Below are 18,292 nucleotides of genomic sequence, written 5' to 3' on the forward strand. Positions count from 1 at the left end.
GAGGATTCTAGAAATTCCTAGATTGACAAATAGGGTTAGGTAAAGTTCTAGAAGTTATTTATGTTTAGATAGTTCTAGAAAAGTCTATTTGTCCTATGTCAACTAATTTAGATGTTTCTGGAAATGATCTAAGACCTCTATAAATAGAGGCATCTTGTAATGTTATTGATATGGACAAAATGGTTAATGAAATATATTAGTGCTGCAACACATTGAGTATTTTTCCATTTTAGTTTAGTTTGTCCATCTGCCTTTCACAAGGTGTATTAGAGTTGTCTTGGGTTTCTACATGTGGTATTAGAGCCAGGTTAAGAAAATCTTGTCACCATTTGTGACAGATGAATCAATGCCAAATTAATTGGGAGAATCCTATCACCTGTTTTGACAAAAGCAGCTAATCAAGGGATAGCTAAAGAAGGAAGGAATTATGTTTGTCACCATTTGTGATAGCAAAGAGGTTTTTCTATTTAGTAACAATTTTATTTGGAGAACCCTATCCCCATTGGTGACAGATGAAGCTATCAAGGGGTAGCTGAAAGAAGACATGAATTTGATCAAGGTTATTAGTGAATCTTGTCCGTGGCATTTTTGATAGATGAGGCAAGATTATCAGTGGATCTTGTGAAAAGAGGAAATCGTTGGCAGTGAATTGCTAACAAAATGTTTGTAGAAATTAAAGGCCGCAACCTTGGAAGACACTATTCATCTGATATGAAGATTATTGGAAAATAACATTTTGGCATTAGGCAAAAGAAAGGATTTGGATTTGTATGCAACATCATTTGAGGTTGAAATTAGGGGGGAGTGTTGGAATGTGTAATTTCCCCCTCAAATAAAATGCAAAAACATAATATAGGATTCTAGAAATTTCTGGATTGACGAATAGGGTTAGGTAAAGTTCTAGAAGCTATTTATGTTTAGATAGTTCTATAAAAGTCTATTTGTCCTATGTTGGCTAATTTAGATTTTTTGGAAATGATCTAAGACCTCTATAAATAGAGGCATCTTGTAATGCTTTTGATAGGGACAAAATGGTTAATGAAATATATTAGTGTCGCAGCACATTGAGTATTTTTCCATTTTAGTTTAGTTTGTCCATCTGCCTTTCACAAGGTGTATAAGAGTTGTCTTGGGTTTCTACATCAACCCTTTAAGTTTGATTGCTTTTATACCAAAAATATTTTTAGGTAATTAGAGTGAACATAGCTGTAACATCATTGTTGCTGCTTAAATCAATTTTTTGCTTAAATTTATGCAATAGAGTGTCCCCATGCAAAATAAAAATTGTAGGAAAAGGAAAATTTATAATCTTTTCCTATTTTTGTAAAGCTAGCAAATGAAAATAAGCTATGGTAAAAAAGTGGGAGAGGGGTTAGAAATAAGCAACAACTACTTTTTGAAAAAAGTGACACAATTCTTCACCACTTTTTTCATCCCCTTTTTATCTGCCTACATTTTAATTTTTAGAATTATTTGGAAGATAAATGATTAAAAAATTATTTTAAAATAATATGTAAAACAATGCTTAAAATTAAGCAACAAATATTATGATGCATGGGACCACTAGCTCCATAGATTGCAACAAAAAAATGAGTAGCTGCTGCTAACAAAAATAAGCTAAAAGCAATATGGGGACCCTCTAACCCCATGTCCCCATGCAACTGCTTATTGGCAATTTTTGCTTAAATTTAAGTATGCATTTGTTCCCATGTAACTCTTAAATTAAGAGGAAATGATAGTTTAGATTCATTTCCTATTATGGTGAAACAACATCTACTAATAATTTCAAAATAAGCTTTGAAAAAAAGGAGAGTCTCAAAATAAGCAACAACTTATTGGAAAAAATGACACATGCCTTCATCACAATTTTCCCTCTTGCCTAAATTTTCTTCCAAATTTAATTTGACAGAAATTTTGCTTCTATGTGGCCACTAGCTTCACAATTTTTTGCTCAAAAAATGAAACAAAGACTACTAGCCAAAATAAGCCTAGCAGTTGCATGGGGACCTTCCCTAACCCCACATCCCCCTACAGTTGCTTATGGATAATTTATGCCTTAAAATTAAGTAGCTAGAGTGCTCCAAAGATTGGACCTAAAATAAGCCATTGTTTTATTTTATTTTATGGAGCACTAGTACATTTGACCCCATTTTTAGACCAAAATTTTCGACCATCTATTAAAATTGGGTCAAATTGGTCAGAACATGCAAGGAAGAACATCTTTTTTGTTAAATCCATGCCCATGTTGGTTGAAATTTTGACCACCACTAAGTTTTGGTCAAAATTTTGACCAACATGAGCTTAACATGTTAACGAAAAAGGGTTTTGGCCTATTTCATTGTTATTTTTAACACAAAGCATGCACAGGATTTGCACAAGCACAAGAATTGGTGAATGATCAAAACATAGAGCGCACGCAGGATGCAGAGGGCATCTAGGTTCTCATCAACATAGAGCATCTAACTACAGATCAGGCAATTTGCAAGAACTTTAGTCCCTTTTGAATTTTCTTCTGCCTAAAGTGTTTGATAATCTAAAAGCTTTTCATGACTAGTTTTCTAAACCCTTTCTAAAGGATGTGCCATCTCAGTCTTCTGAAGATGATTGGCTTGAAATTGAGAAAAAGGTTATTATAATACACAGGCTACATCAAATACTAGAGCCTTTCATGCTTCGGCATCAGGTCAAAGATGTAGAAGGGTCTCTTTCACCCAAGGTAATGTTGTTTAATCTTGTTTTTGTTACTCTCTGTGACACTTTAATGTTGTAAATAGGTGGTCCCTAGTTTGAATCTGAGTGTGGTTTTGGTGCCTCCAGTGAACCTGATATTGACAATAAGCTCGAGGGACAAGTTTTCCAAGATGCTAATACTGGTCCCTGAGTAAGTGGAGTTTTTTGAACTTATATGTGCTATTCTTTACTAGAGTTGGGTATGTGGCAGTTACATCTCTTATGTCTTGATCCCAAAGATAGATTTATGCTATGTGGCATGGTAGACAGCTTCAATTTTGTGGTTGAGTGAAACAAGAGAATAATGTATATGATTGTTGGACGATGTGGGCAAGCTTCAGGGAGATGTAACCCATGGTATGATTTTCATGATGAATATATGCTTTGTTCCAACGATCCTATGACTAACTTCTACAAAAAATGATATTACTTATTCTGTGTTCTTTTGCAGCCTATATCATATTATTCTCTTGCTCAAGCATACTAAGATTTTAACCCAAAAAAAATTGACCTACTAGCCCCTATTCTCAGTAGTTAGTCAAATCAACCATATCCAACTTGAAACACTCCAATTAGGATGATTTTCTAAAAACATATATTATACAAGCTTCCCTGGTTCAAATCCATGCATGCTCTAAATCATCTCAGATTTAGCTGTTCAATTAGCAAAGTTGACAATCTAATTTATTTGGGAATTTTGTCTTCTATTTTATTCATAACACGCAAAAATGAATAGAAGAGAGTTCATCAAAAATTAAGAGCAATATTGTATTCTACAAGCTGCTTCTAGCTGCTATCAATTTTGAACAAGGTTGAAGTCTCAAAATAATTTCTCTCTTTAGTGCATCTCTCTTCACAATTCCTGTTGTGGTTCTTGGAAATGGCTCTTTCTGTGGGAAGAACATCCTTGGTGACTTAAACCTATTTATACAAAGCACAAACCATTTCTTTCCATTTTTAAGGTGTGGGAAGAAAATCCAATAATAAATTCTTGAAAATGATATGAAATATTAATTACAAAACATACATAGTTGATTCCGAATACAATCTTGTCGATTGTGTCTCCATTGAAAATTTTCCAACATATAAGGCTATGTTATAAAGAATATAGCCACATAATCTATAATTTTTAAATAGTCTGATAGGAGAGGCATACCCAAAAAGTCCTTGTTGTTTACAAAACAATTGTAGTAGCATTGGGGATAATTTTTTTTCTCATTCATAGCTACATTGTTCAGCATTGCAAAATTTTGATGTTCCCAGTGCCAATCGTCCCTTAGCTGGATGCATGCAGTAACAATTTCAATAAACCTTGGATCTGGGATTCTGATAATGATAGCTACCAAAATCCTTAGATGCTATAATAGGATCTTCTCCATCTGTGATGGTAGAAAATTATTTACTAGCATATATGAAATAGATGAGTATCATCTTGACCATCAATGAAAATTATGCTCAGCAACTAAAGTTGAAGTGCTTTTTTTTGAAACAACTTAAGTTTTTGTAGATGGGAGACTTTTAAAAGAACCAAAAAGTGCCAAAAGTAATTGAGCAGAGGTGAACATATCTAGACCAATAATAGAATAAACTACCACAATAGAACAAGATGATTTTATGGGTGCAATTTTACAACAGAGGATGTTATTATAAGTTGGCATTGAGCTAGAAGAGAAACACTCACCTCGGAAGGATAAAAAATTTCTCCACCACTTTTAATCATGTCTTTAGATCAGCCAAGAAGCCATAATTTTCCCTCTTCATCAATCCATCCAAGATCCCTTGTATTTAGCCATCCATTTTCACTCAATGCTGCTATGGTTGAATCATTTTAGCCCCAATACTTTAGTATCACATATGAGCCTCTTGTCATTATAGTCCCCACATTGTATAAGTTATTAGTTTTAAGACATTCATCACTATGCTCTATCTATATTTCCACATGAGGAGCAGGCTTTCCCACAAAAACTCCTATTCGACGATCTTGAAATTTGTTCTAATCGACTGGATCCATGGAATAATCTTGTATTTTGGTAAAATTTCCTTGTCTAATGATTGGATCGTGGGCAAGAGTGAAAGTCATTGAGGAATAGGCCTCTGTCATACCTATTTTTAAATAATAACAAACAAGAGTTTAGAAAAAGAAGTAGAATTAGTCTCCTTAGGAAGTAATATGAAATAGGTAAATGAATGCAAGTACATGAAAGCAAATAAAATGACATAAAGGTTAATAGAAATCATTAAATTGGAGAGTTTTCAATGATTTTTTCATCTCCCTTTCCTATTATTAAAGCAGATTTTAAACTAACCATAAGCCAAAAAGATCTGAGCTCTTGGAAAAATTTCAATGACTTTCTTGATAAGTTGTGGTGACAGGATTCTAGTTCCATTAAGTATCTTCTCAAGAATTGAAATGCATAGTGTTGATTCTCCTTTCTTTCTTCTATTGCAGAAGCATGACAGATAGACACTTCACAGTGTCCAAAGTAGATTTATTCCTGCAAGTTCATTTTTAGCCTTTACAAACATTATAGTTTTACAAAAGCAACAAACATACAAAGAAATTTTTCAAGTACAAACATTATAGTGATATATGTGGTTAGCATTTGATCTTACTATTGACAATATGGCTGAGATTTTTGTTCTATGGAAAATCTTTGCTCGGCAAATGTTCCTTCTGCTCAAAACTTGGGTTTGGTTCTAACTTGTGTGCAGCCACATTTTCCAAAAGATTATCGTTACTACATCTCTTCTTACTATGACTTTACTACATATTGATAAAACCTCTTATTTCTACTATGTTTTGACAAACAAAAGAAACCATGTTCTACCAAGAGAGTTTGAACTTTGGAATGGTCTGAATAAAACATTTTAATTTTTATGTTTTTAGTAAGAGAATTTAGTTATGCAAGTAAAAGTAATTATTAGCATACCTCGAATTGATGCAATATGTAACTATATCAGCAAGCATAGTTGGTTCAATGATCATCGCTAATACAAAGTATCTTTGTATTGCAAATAGACCAAAAGCTGCTTCAAACTTGGGTATAAAGATATGGCATCCTCCTACCAGTACAATGGCCAACGCCGAAGAGATTCCACCAATGTGGCATAGTGGAGAAGTGTGAAGATAAACCTATCAAACATGATATGAGGAAGAAAAAATGAGAATTTTCTAGATTCTATAATTTGGAGCCATCTTGAAAATAATTCTTACATTATTTTATGTAGTTGACAGCTTAAACATCACACATTAAGGCTTGATTCCTAGGCTAAAGTGTTAAATAGTCAAAGTTGACTTACTTTTTCCAAGCCTAATGTTTCCTTAGTATGTGAAGTTTAAGGGTGGTTGTACTCTTCGTACTATTTTTTAAATTGACAAATTTCTAATTTGCTAAACTAGGACATGTGTTGTGAGAAGCATAATAACTACATAGTGTGGAGCTCTAACACACAATTCATAAGTTAACCATAAAATAATCAAAAACTAAACAGTTAAATCCTGATAGCAATATCACAACACAAATCATAAGTTAAGTATAAATATTTGAGAGATTGATTACTTCATTATGATTGTAGCCTATAATGGCAATCTTTTCTTTTGACTGAACAATGAGTGTGTCATGGCTGATTGCTACTCCCTTTGGGTTGGCTGTTGTACCTACAAAATAAAAATGACAGAGCATTAACATTCTAAGAATATGGAGGAAAGCATCTCTGAAAGAGTGTAGAACACCTGATATAAAGAAAATGAGAGCTACTAAATCTGGTGCCTAGCAAAAGTCGAGGTCGTATAACCCTCCTGCATATACTCCAATAGACTCTGTACTAATCACTATCAAAACTCCAATTGAGTTCAATATTTCTATTCGAACAAAATCAATCAAAAGTTAGAAGAATTATACATGCATAAACTAGTAGCACTAACAAGTAGAGCCTATTTAGTCATCTACCGAAGAAATTGATTAAAAAATTATTAGCACTAACAAGATGTCTGAATTGAACTTTGTCTTTGTGTTGCTCAGATTCAGGGTTCAAACACATTCCTCTGCATTTAATACTCTCTTTTTTGTGCTCTTTGATTGTAATCTCTTTTGAGTTTGAATAAGTTTTATCCCTCTTTTAATAAAAAATAAATGTTCAAGTTGTTTTGCAGGGAAAGTTGCATACTATAGCTCAAATTGATAGAAGTGCTTGCAACACTATTTTGATGGACAATCAAGCCTGCCAATGCTCAAATGGTACACAACTAAGTCACTTGTGTTGATATTTCATTTGTGTTTAACATATGAGTTAGACAATCATTATGTTATTCTACTCAACAATTGTATGGTTATTGAAGTAACAACATCATGAACGCAAAAGTAGGTCTCAACACCTCCATTGTTTGGCTACCTCTTGTTCATAGAGATCACATGCTAGATTTGTATTAATCTAGCTTTAATTTGGAGTAAATGCACTAGTTTTCTAAAATTTTGGGGGTAAGAAATTTTGATTCCACTTGAATTGGTGATGTTATGTATGGGGGATCTCACCCTAACCTGAATACTTAGTAATAGTATTCTAATATGAATTTGAATGACAATTCTACAATTTAATCATCAGATTATTGACAAATAAGAGCAGAAAAGATGCTAGATAGAAAAATTAAGTATTACAATTCTACGAGAAAATATTTATAGGTTCTTGTGTGTTGGATTCCCTTTTCTTATTAGCAAGATATGGGAGAAAAAAAGCAGCAAAGTGGTAGTACACAAGAACTAAAATCATTCTCTTGCTATACCCAATTACAGTAGTTTTATTTGCATTAATTCCATTATGAAATCTCTTCAACTGGTTTGCATTAATTCTATTATGAATTGCATTAATTCCATAAAATTATTGTTTTTCTTTCTTTTTGATTGCCATGAAATCTCTTCAACTGATTTTCATTAATTCTGTAAAATTCTTGTTTTTCTTGCTTTATGATTGGTATAATTTTTAATAAAAATTGTATTCTCCATTTTTGTTAATTACTACATCATTTAAGGATATGGCCACTGAATGAATGACTCCACACTGATTATTTTTGTCCCTATGGATGACTGATTGTAATGCAAATTTGATACAGTAGTTTATCTTGCGGGTGCTAGATATTCCTGTACCCATAAGCCATTGTCTTGCATAAGGTTTCAAATATTATTCTAACTTACATGAATTATCTATAATTCTCACTTCTTGATTCTTGAATATCCAATGAAACTAAACAAGACTGTTGATTGCTTCCAACTATAAAAAGACATGGTTAGTTAACTTCTTTTTTCTTCCTTGCAAATAATGACTATGAATACTAGTTTACTCAACTTTGGAAACCTCTCTGAAACAAAACTGCAGGAAGACTGATCAAGAGCAAAGCCTAATTTGGTTGATATGCATTGAACAAGGATTTTGGAGTAAGGGACTATAAAACATCTCTTGCTAAAAGGTGTGGTTTTAGAAATTGTGGTTTGAAATGTGTTTCTTTGGATTCCCTTAAAATGTCTAGTAATTTATCATTATAGAAACGAGAATCTCAGACAAAGAGTTCCAAAGTACTTGAATTATTTTCTCCTATTAGGGATCTTGAGACTTGAGGTTTGAGGTCACTAACATGAGCTTACCCTTAAAGGCTTGCATGTTTAGTAAAACTTTGATGGGGATTCCTAGCTCAAACCTTGAAATACCAATAACCTTTGCTGCTTAGCTTTAAGAGGGTATGGGAACATGGGTTTTTTTGATAAAATTTTAAAGTTTTCCTTTTTGCCATGTTGAAATTTGGCTATTATAGGGGACTTTAGGACATCTCTGAGATACCACGGGGATGTTGGGGATGGGCTTGTGTCCCCTTGGGATTTCCCAATGAGGAGGATTCCTAGGAGACATCCCCTAGGGGCAGGAAGGAGGATGTCTTGTCCCTATCCCTAGAACATCCCCTTTCACTAGACATAGTATAAAACATTGGAAGGATCAACCTTAAGAAAAAATTCAAAACAGCTCATGGGATACTCAAAGAAAAGTGTATCAGAAGATTCCTAACAATATGGCAACAACATAAAGTGGTTAAAGATTGCTTTCAATATTCAAGTCCAATTTGTCTCTTCACCAATGATTTAGATTAAATCATTCTACAACTTTGTACTAGAGTCTAGACAACTTGCCTATAGTTATGAGTATATGAATACACCATATCTCCATTGCTCCAGTCAAGGATTAATGTCTTGATTCAGCTAGCATATTGAATGTGGAAAAATCATGAAAATGATAGTCAACCAATCAAAACTATTAGCCCAGGGCTATTAGAAAAGGTCAAAATTAAAACACTCTAACTATTGCCTCAATACATAATTAGGAATCAGTAATGAATGATACCAAACATCTTCCATGAAGTTTCAATAAAGTTGCAACATACTTATCACCTAGCTAATTTGATAGTAGTGTGTGCTAAATGCTTCAATAGTGTTTCAAACTTCCTATTTGTACATGCAACTAGAAGCATGATAGTCTTACATCTCCAGAGGATATATAAATAATAGTCTCAACTGATGACAATATTAGCAAGACACTAGACAGTATATAAATGTACCAAATTCCTTCTTGTCAATTGTCCATCAAGATAAGCTTCCAAATTTATGATACTCTTGTTATCCAACATACACATTTTTCTTAGAAGTAGAACAAATAATGTTACAAAAGTCCTGGAACTAGGGTCTAAAAAGCCAAAAAATCCACTTAATTAGAGGATATAGAAACTTACTAACTATAAACAGCAGGCATGTTCTGGATAACCTGGCTTTTCAATTGGGGACCTAGGTCCCTACCTAAATAGCTAGTATGATTAGGTTCCCATCACAAGATATTGGCTATATCGACTAGGCTGCAGACTCTTGTTTAGTAGCAATATTGACCAGGTTACTTTGCAGGCACTCTAGCATTGTATAGGTTTTTGGAGTTCAGATTCCATTTTTCTATTATCTTGGATTTCTTTATGTATTTTTTACAGTTGTAGTCACACCATACATGCACACACATATCACAAACATGGTTGTTACCACAAAGATAAACACTCATGTTGATGACAATATGTCATGGGGATCACTTGGATTCATACTGCATGACACATTTAGGCATAACACTATTATCAATGAACCACATTCATGGGTTCCTTGAGAGGGGTATTGTCCATGGGGGCTAACTTGTAGGCTCCATACCTATAATCAAAAGGTGAAAACATATGGCCCCAGCTAGTTGGGCTGAATTTCCTTCTTTGACTAGGTGACACATTTACATTCATTTGGATTTGCAAATAATGAGATTACCTACCTTAAAGTTATAAGAGTGCTTTCTAATAAGCTCAAAGGTGTAGAGTATGTCCATCCAACATTTTTAACTCATGCAAATAATTCAAACTATTAGTGTCATTACCAATCACTCCTTTGATGGTATCTCTAGTTTAGGGGCGTGATAGAATTGGCTCTGTATACTAGGCTATAAGGAGTAGATCATGTATTTATAGAGACACTAGTGCAATAGTAGATCATGTATCTATAGAGACAATTATGGATAGTCTCTAGAAACAGAATTTAAAGAACAAATACAATGCAAACAGCACAAAAATGTAATGTGAATCAAAATAAGACTCATTTTCCTATGACAAAACATTATTGTGTTGTAATGGTAAAAATCAAGTAGAAGATCTTCTCCTTCATGTTCAAAGTTTATTCTCATCTATATTTTAGTCTTGATTAACCCTTAACTAGTGAATCTTGGATAATCATTATTTGATTGTAGGAACATGTATTCATTTTCTTATATGTTTCAGCTTAACTTACTTAATGTTCTTAGGATTATTTTGTGTTAAATATTATTGATACATAATCATTTGGATTGGAATGCTTAGGACTCTAGGTACAATTCTAAAGAGGAATTATTGGAGCTTGCTTTCCTGCCTTGAAATCATTCCACCTTTAGCTCTCAACATCTTTAAACTGTAAGAAAACACCACTCGTCAAACATTTGGGTTTCATATTTCATCTAAAATCAAAATGCTAAGAAGCAAAATCGAATGAAGACATCCTACCTAGATGATTTCTATGAGTATAATATCTATTCTTTAAATACAATTTGCAATCTGTGGTTTCTAGACAAAATCAGAATTTCAATTAGAACACTTAATCACAAAATTCATCTAGTTTGTTTTCTCCTTAAAGAAGATATCTAATAGCTCCTTTCTCATTTATGGATTCCCACAAAATATTTATTAACACTTACCTTGTTGCTTGTAACAAAATGTTGCATTTCTAAACTCAGATCTACAAGCATTTGAACCCTCCAAATATAATATTCCTTTATAAACTCTAAGTTTAACACTAAATCCATTTGAGTTTAGATATCTTGATCCCTAATTTCTTTTCCAAAATCATCCTCCAAGGTGAAACTCGACAATCTGCCCCTCTTATATGCTTATGGAATTGTTTTGGATGTTCCAAAGAATTTCAACATCCAACCTTTATAGATGTTTGAGTCCTAAATTCATGTCCCTTGATGTTAGGCCCAAATGGTCTAAGGATTAAGTACAATGATGCCAAACTTACAATAAGCTAATTGATTTGTAATTAAGTGAAATCTAAATTCTTCTTTTGACCCTTAGGCCAACCCACTCAGGCCTATTTTTCAACAAATTTCAATCGCAATTATTTCATGGCTGAAATTGTAATGATCTTAAGCTCAAGAGTTTTTGAAATTTACCCATCTTTTGAGCTCACATGTTCTTGATTGAAGATTGCATTAATATGTTTCAATCTTTTAGTCATCTTCATTAGTTGATGCATTAATCACATTAGTCATTGCTATTAGGATTAGTCATGGCATGCTACTGTTAGCACCTAAGTAACTTTCACATTGTGACATCTCTTCGAGGCATTTTGCAAATAACTAAGATACGTTGTCTATAAATCCACATTTTGCAAACATCTAGGCCTTCTAGAAATTATAGGATCATTTTAGTTACATTTGAAAGCATTTATCAACAATTTCCATATGTGCAGATATAAACATTAACTACAACATGTCCAATTTATTTGTAGGTATATTTTCCTGTGAAAAAAGACCACACCTAACAATATGAACCCAAAACAAAATAATGAGACAATGGTTGCATTGTGGGCTCAATTCTAAAGAAAACCTAATAAATGTTATTTTCCTTGCAAAAACTATAAGGGCTTAAAGAATCAAAGATTCTAATCACAATAGCCTAGAGTCATTGTAGGCAACATGGTCATGTTGAAGGGGGCCACAATTTTTGTCCATTGCTAAATATGGATTTCCTACTGGAGGAACATGGACGTGTGAATATCCAAGCTAAGGATAACACTCCCATGGAAGAAGATGATAATATACTAGAGGAAATTATTGAAGAAGATGGTATTGGGGCAGGTGATGAAGAGGCTCACAATGATGGCACTAGCGAATCTAATAATGATGATGAAGATGGTCTTGATATACCTTTACTTGAGAAGGCACACGAACCCTTATACGAAGGCTCCCAAACAACTCTAGTCTCGGCTATAGTGTTGTTGGTGAACTTAAAGGTTATGAATGGTATATCCAATGTAACAATGTCACGTATGCTAAGGTATGTCATTTTTGTCATCTTCAATGTTAGCATACAATTACTATTCATTATATTAACAATGCATATTTGTTGTTGTAGGTTGATTAGTGAGTTTTTCTTACCACCATAAAACATTTTGCCTCATTCATACCAAGAATTATCTAACATTATGGATCAGATTGGAATGAAGTATCAGACAACACATGCATGTCCCAATGATCACATTCTATATCATAAACAATATGAATTTGCAACAAAATGCCCTGATTGTCATGTTAGTAGATATTAGTCAGATCAAATAACAAAAAATGTGCCTCACAAGGTTCTTCAATACATTCCCATTATTCCACATCTTCAACAATTATTTAGGTGCATTAGCTTGGCACAATCTATGGATTACCATACACGCAATAGAAGTTAGGATGACATTATGTGAATGTCTGCTGATGGTTCTGCATTTAAAGAGATAGAAGAAACATGGTCACACTTTAAAGAAGAACCTCGTAATCTGAAGCTTTCATTGGCTGCGAACGGTGTCAATCCATATGGAGATATGAGATCTGTTTACTCAGTGTGGCCTCTTTTTGTTATTAACAATAACATTCCTCCTTGGATGTCCATAAAGAGGGAGCACATAATGTTTTCAATGATTGTGCCAGGTGTTTTTTCATTTTATGGTTATCTAAATTAATTTAAAAATAGTGCATAAAAATGGTCATAATAATTACGTAATGTTTATGTTCATTCAATTGCTAGGTAAATACCAAGTTAAAGATATGAACGTGTATATTGAGCTCCTAATTGACGATTTGTTGAATTTATGGAATGGCATCACTATGTATGACATCTCTAGACCATAGGACATTGACAATTTCAATTCCATGCAATGCTTGTATGGACAATACATGATGCCCCTGGGCTAACTCATTTTTGCGGTATGTTATATTGTTAAGATCACATATTTTTGGTCTGTTATAGTGCTTATACATTACTATAAAATGCTTAAGTTGTGCATGATAATTTTACATGATCCAATTATACATGATCTTTTAGGTCTTCAGACAAAGGGAAAATTTGCATGTCCAATTTGTGGTTCAAAGATGAAATCTCATCATTCGAGAAGTTTAGGAAAGCAGGTGTTTGATGAGTTTAGACACTTTCTCCACAGTAATCATAGGTATCAAATTGCCGAAAAACATCTTTTCAATGGGAAAGAAGAGACATCATCAAGGCCATGAAGAATGACACCTCATTTATGGAAGTTGGAATACAATTGATTAAATCATCGAGCTAATGTCCAATTTGTCATCTGAAGTTTAAAATTTGTATTTTGATATTGTCTTATATTTACTAATGCTGTAATTGATGCTTGTGAAGGTTGTCAAGGCATCAATGACCAACTTCCTAGAGGAATGAAAAGTTATCCTACTCAATTTAGTAGGTTACCATACTACAAAGATCTCCCAATCACGCATTTTTTTGATGCTATGCATATTGAAAAGAATGTAATAGAGACACTATGGAAAATGTTGGGTGGAAGGTGTGATAGAGAACAAATTGCCAAAATTTGTACTAACATTCATGAATCCAATCATGCACTAAAAACTTTCATTGAATCAAAATAGAAATGGAGACCGCATAAATACAAGTGCCCTTCCTTGGTTATTAACGGAGCAACAAAGTGATGCATTAAAAGAAGTTTTAAAAAAAGAAAAAATTTCAATAGGATTTGCTACAAATATAAGCACTCTTCAAAGAAAGGTGACTTTGGGCCAAGGTTGAAAACACATGATTGGCATACCTTTGTCAAGGTAAGTCATGTTCTCTATTTATAGTATATTTGTAAGATTGAATGTACTACCAATTGCATTATTTAATAATATATTGAAATGATCATTTTTTAATGATTGCAGTTCGTTCTACCTCTATCCCTTCCACAACAATTTGACAATAGTATTAAAAAAGTTATATATGATCTTGGAAAATACATGAGGTTAGAAGTGTTTTTTCTTAGATTTGTAGCTTTTTATCTGAAATCTATTTTATAATTTTATTTGAAATCTCATTTATGTTTTTTTGTGTGTTGAATCTCTTTTAGGTGGTTATCATCTAAAGAAATTGATAAAAAAGATATAAAATATTGGAAGATAAAAATTCCATAGCTTATGAAATGCAAAAGTGTTTACCTCCAACATTTTTCAATGCTCAAGAACACTACCTCATACATCAAGTTGAGGAGATTGAATTGTGTGGACCTGTACAAGCTAGATCAATGTGGATGGTTGAGAGGAACTTGAAATTTATGAAGGGCTTGGTTTGACAAAGAGCATGTCCTGAGGGTTCTATGATAGAGGTATATATGATATACCAGACCATGGTGTACATTAGTGAATATCTTCCAAAGTTTGCAGCAAATATCCATGTAGATCGCATTTGGGATCCCAACTCTAATGACAAATTCAAAGGGGAGTACCTGATGGGAAAAGGTAGATTGAGGAGGGTGAGAGGTAATTATAAGTTTTTTTATAGTAATTTAATCATTCTTATCCATTATCAATATATATAAGTTGTTTCTAACTAGTTTAATTATCTTCTTTGTAGTTGGTCGTGAGTGGGATGCACTACACTTGTATATTGCAAACAATCTTGATTGGATGATAGTATGGATTGAACAGTCTCAAAAAAATGGTCACTCATTAACATGGGATGGTGTTGCATCGTTGGTTAAAGAAGCTCATCGTAATGGAGATCCCAATGTTACGCCAATGGTACTTGATCTAATATATGTCTTAAGAGATACAAAGGTATGCATAAGATTACTAATCATGAGACATAAGTTTAATATCAACTCACAAATCAATGAGAAGATTCTTGATATTTTTGAATAATTGTAGGTCAAACGCCACAAATCTATGTACTACCATGGCTATAAATTCTGCACAAAAAAATTAGACAAAATGAAAAAAACGTGTGATTCTGGGATAAGTGTTGTCTTTGCAGTCACCAATATTTCATCTAGAACTAACATACATCCTCAACAATCTGAAAATTGATACTGTGGGATTTTGGATGATATACTTGAGTGCAACTTTAATTCATTCAAAATAGTTCTATTTGTCGTCAAATGGTTCAGGTTACAACTGAATCAAAATGATCCCAATAAGACTATTATTGAACATGATAGTGGATTTACTATGATTAATACAAGGTCATTTGAACCAGTCAGAGATGAGCCCTATGTTCTTCCAAGCCAATGTGAGCAAGTGTTTTACTTTGGTGTTCCACACAAACCAGGTTGGTCATTTGTTGTTAGACATGACCCAAGAGGAAAGCCGGTAAAGTATAATGTGATCGAAGAAGAAGATATTGAAGAAGCACAAGAGGAAGTAAATGATTATCAAGAATGACAGTTACCGAGTGATGAAGAAGAAGAAGATGGTGATGATTTTGGTCATGCTGATGATAATGGTGATGATGATGATGATGATGATGATGTTGATGATGATCATGATCATGGTGATGAAGATGGTGATGATCATGGCGATGATGGTCATGATGATGATGGTGATGAAGATGATGATGATGGTGATAAAGATGGTGGTGGTGACGATGGCAATCAAAGTGATAAGTATGATGGTGATGATGATGATGATGATGATGATGATGATGATGACATGGATGAAGATCATGATGATCAATGAAATTTCTAGGTAGGATCAATGTCAACTATGATGGGGTCTTGTATGACCAAATTTTTCTTTCCAAACCATATGTGCACATATAAACATTAAGTAGAACATGTCAAATATTTTTTTAGATATAAACATTAGTTACACTAAATTTTTAACTTAAGACAAATGATTTACATATACAATCTACTTTTTTTTTAAAAAATTTTTTGGTAAGTCTATTACTTTAATTTCGCTGCTGATTTCTAAGACTTACTAATTTTTTTCACAGGGCGATATGGATGCACCATCTCAGACACCTTCAATAGAGGTAAACATTAATTATCATAAATTTTAATGTTAATATAGAAAAAAAAAGTCATATTATTATGTTCTTTTCTTTATGGCTTTGGAGTTATTTTGATGAAATTATACTAATATTTGATGTCACAAATGATAAGGAAAAGCTAGAATGATCGCTGATCAAATGCAATCTGAAATACGGGCATCATATCTACATGACATCACCCTTAGTACTGACCATGTGTTCATCACCTAGAAAATTAAGCAAAGATACACTGATGAACTTATTAACATTATCATCGAGGGTGACAGAAATGAGGAGAAAGAGGCACTAAGAACAAAATTGGATCGTAGAATCCAATCTTTGAAGGTAAGCAGTAATTTGACTAAAGCAGTAATAGAAGTTCAATAGATATTACTATTTTATAGTATCTTATGGATCATGATCTCTAATTTTATGTTTTCTTGTATAGACATATGTGCTAGTTACGACATCACATGGTGAACATGGTAAGGGTTGTTGCACACAACCTTCTTGTAAGTAACACTTTGTTTGTTTTTATCAACATTATAACACTTAGCTTTTTTTTTTGACGTTTCTAGCTAGTATCCTATTTGATTTTTATCCATTGCAAATGTCTTTGCTAACAATATTCTATTCTTTAGCTCATGATGAAGTGTAGACTCCTCCTTCGGTTGGCGGTCCAGTATTGCTTGGTGCATTGTCCGCAACAAGGACCATGCAAACATCCTTGTCTATGCCCACTAGAACTGGTAAAACCTTGTTTTGCTATATTTTGTAATGTATTTCTACAAGTTGATGAATAATGAAGTAGCATATCAGTGCTTAAATGATGTCTATAGAAGCCTGCATACATACAAACACAGGCATACACACACCACACATACATACATATATATATACCCACACATAGAGAGACATGGAGATAGGCAAGGAGGTAGACTTTCAATTTTGTCTTGTATACCTTTTCCTCATGACTTCTCATCTGCACTTCCGACATTTTTGGGCTCATGACCCTTGACTAGTTATCCCTGTACTATGTTTTCCATTATGTTGTAGATGATTATGTCGTTAAAGCTTACAAGTAAAATACACTCTCAATTCTATAAGATTACAGTTGCCAATTTGATCTACTTTACTAATTTTCTAGATTTTGTAGCCCATTAGTTATGCTTCTCTTTCATGCTAGGCTAGAAGTTATCTCCATTCATGATAATGAATATTCATTTTAGCAACCTTTAGTTCCTTTGTATTGTGAAGCTCTTAAAACCCTGGAGACATTTTTTCTCATTTTAACTATTATTACTGTGAATTCAATTTGAGTTATAATGAGGTTACTAAAGCTCTTGAACTTTGAATGCCATCAATGACGAGTAAGCTTCGTCATTAATCTCTTTCTATAGTTTCTACATGCTATACAATGTAGTAGTCTTGACATTGATTTTTTGCCAGCTAATGTATCTTTTAGCAATTTGGGTTTGGTATGCCCATTTGTAAGTGCTAATCAAAGAGATGTAGCCAGCTATCTAGCTGACCACTGGAGTAATTATTTTCCACCTTATCTCACTAAATGGAAAAATGTAATGATAAGTGACCTCCACTAAGAATTATTGAGATGCTACTAGAGCTATCGAACATTTTCTACTTCTCAAAGTACACAAAGACTGAATTTGGCAACCATCCAAATGTGTATGGAAAAGAGTCACTTGCTTCTCTGCTACTATCAAGAATGAAGACCATTGATATCATACTAGTAGTTTAGAGACTTGAGCACTTTTGTAGTGTACACAATTGAATATAAGATTTTAAATATCCACAAGAACAAAGATAGCCTATGGGACAGAAGAACTATTATTTAAGCTTTCTAAAGTGATGATTTCTCTCAAAGGTACAATTTTTGCACTATGCATTGTCCAGCCTTTAGGCTTATTTGGATATACTGAA

General features: G+C 33.3%; 1 pseudogene; it reads right to left on the minus strand.

Moving 5' to 3' along the window:
• Window positions 1-3,503: 3,503 nt before the first annotated feature.
• On the minus strand, window positions 3,504-17,348 carry LOC149541434 (2-succinylbenzoate--CoA ligase, chloroplastic/peroxisomal-like; annotated as a pseudogene).
• Window positions 17,349-18,292: the final 944 nt, after the last annotated feature.

The sequence above is a fragment of the Cupressus sempervirens genome, chromosome 8 (assembly GCF_028749045.1).
Source record: "Cupressus sempervirens isolate cs-2001-9-10 chromosome 8, ASM2874904v1, whole genome shotgun sequence".
Lineage (NCBI taxonomy): Eukaryota > Viridiplantae > Streptophyta > Pinopsida > Cupressales > Cupressaceae > Cupressus > Cupressus sempervirens.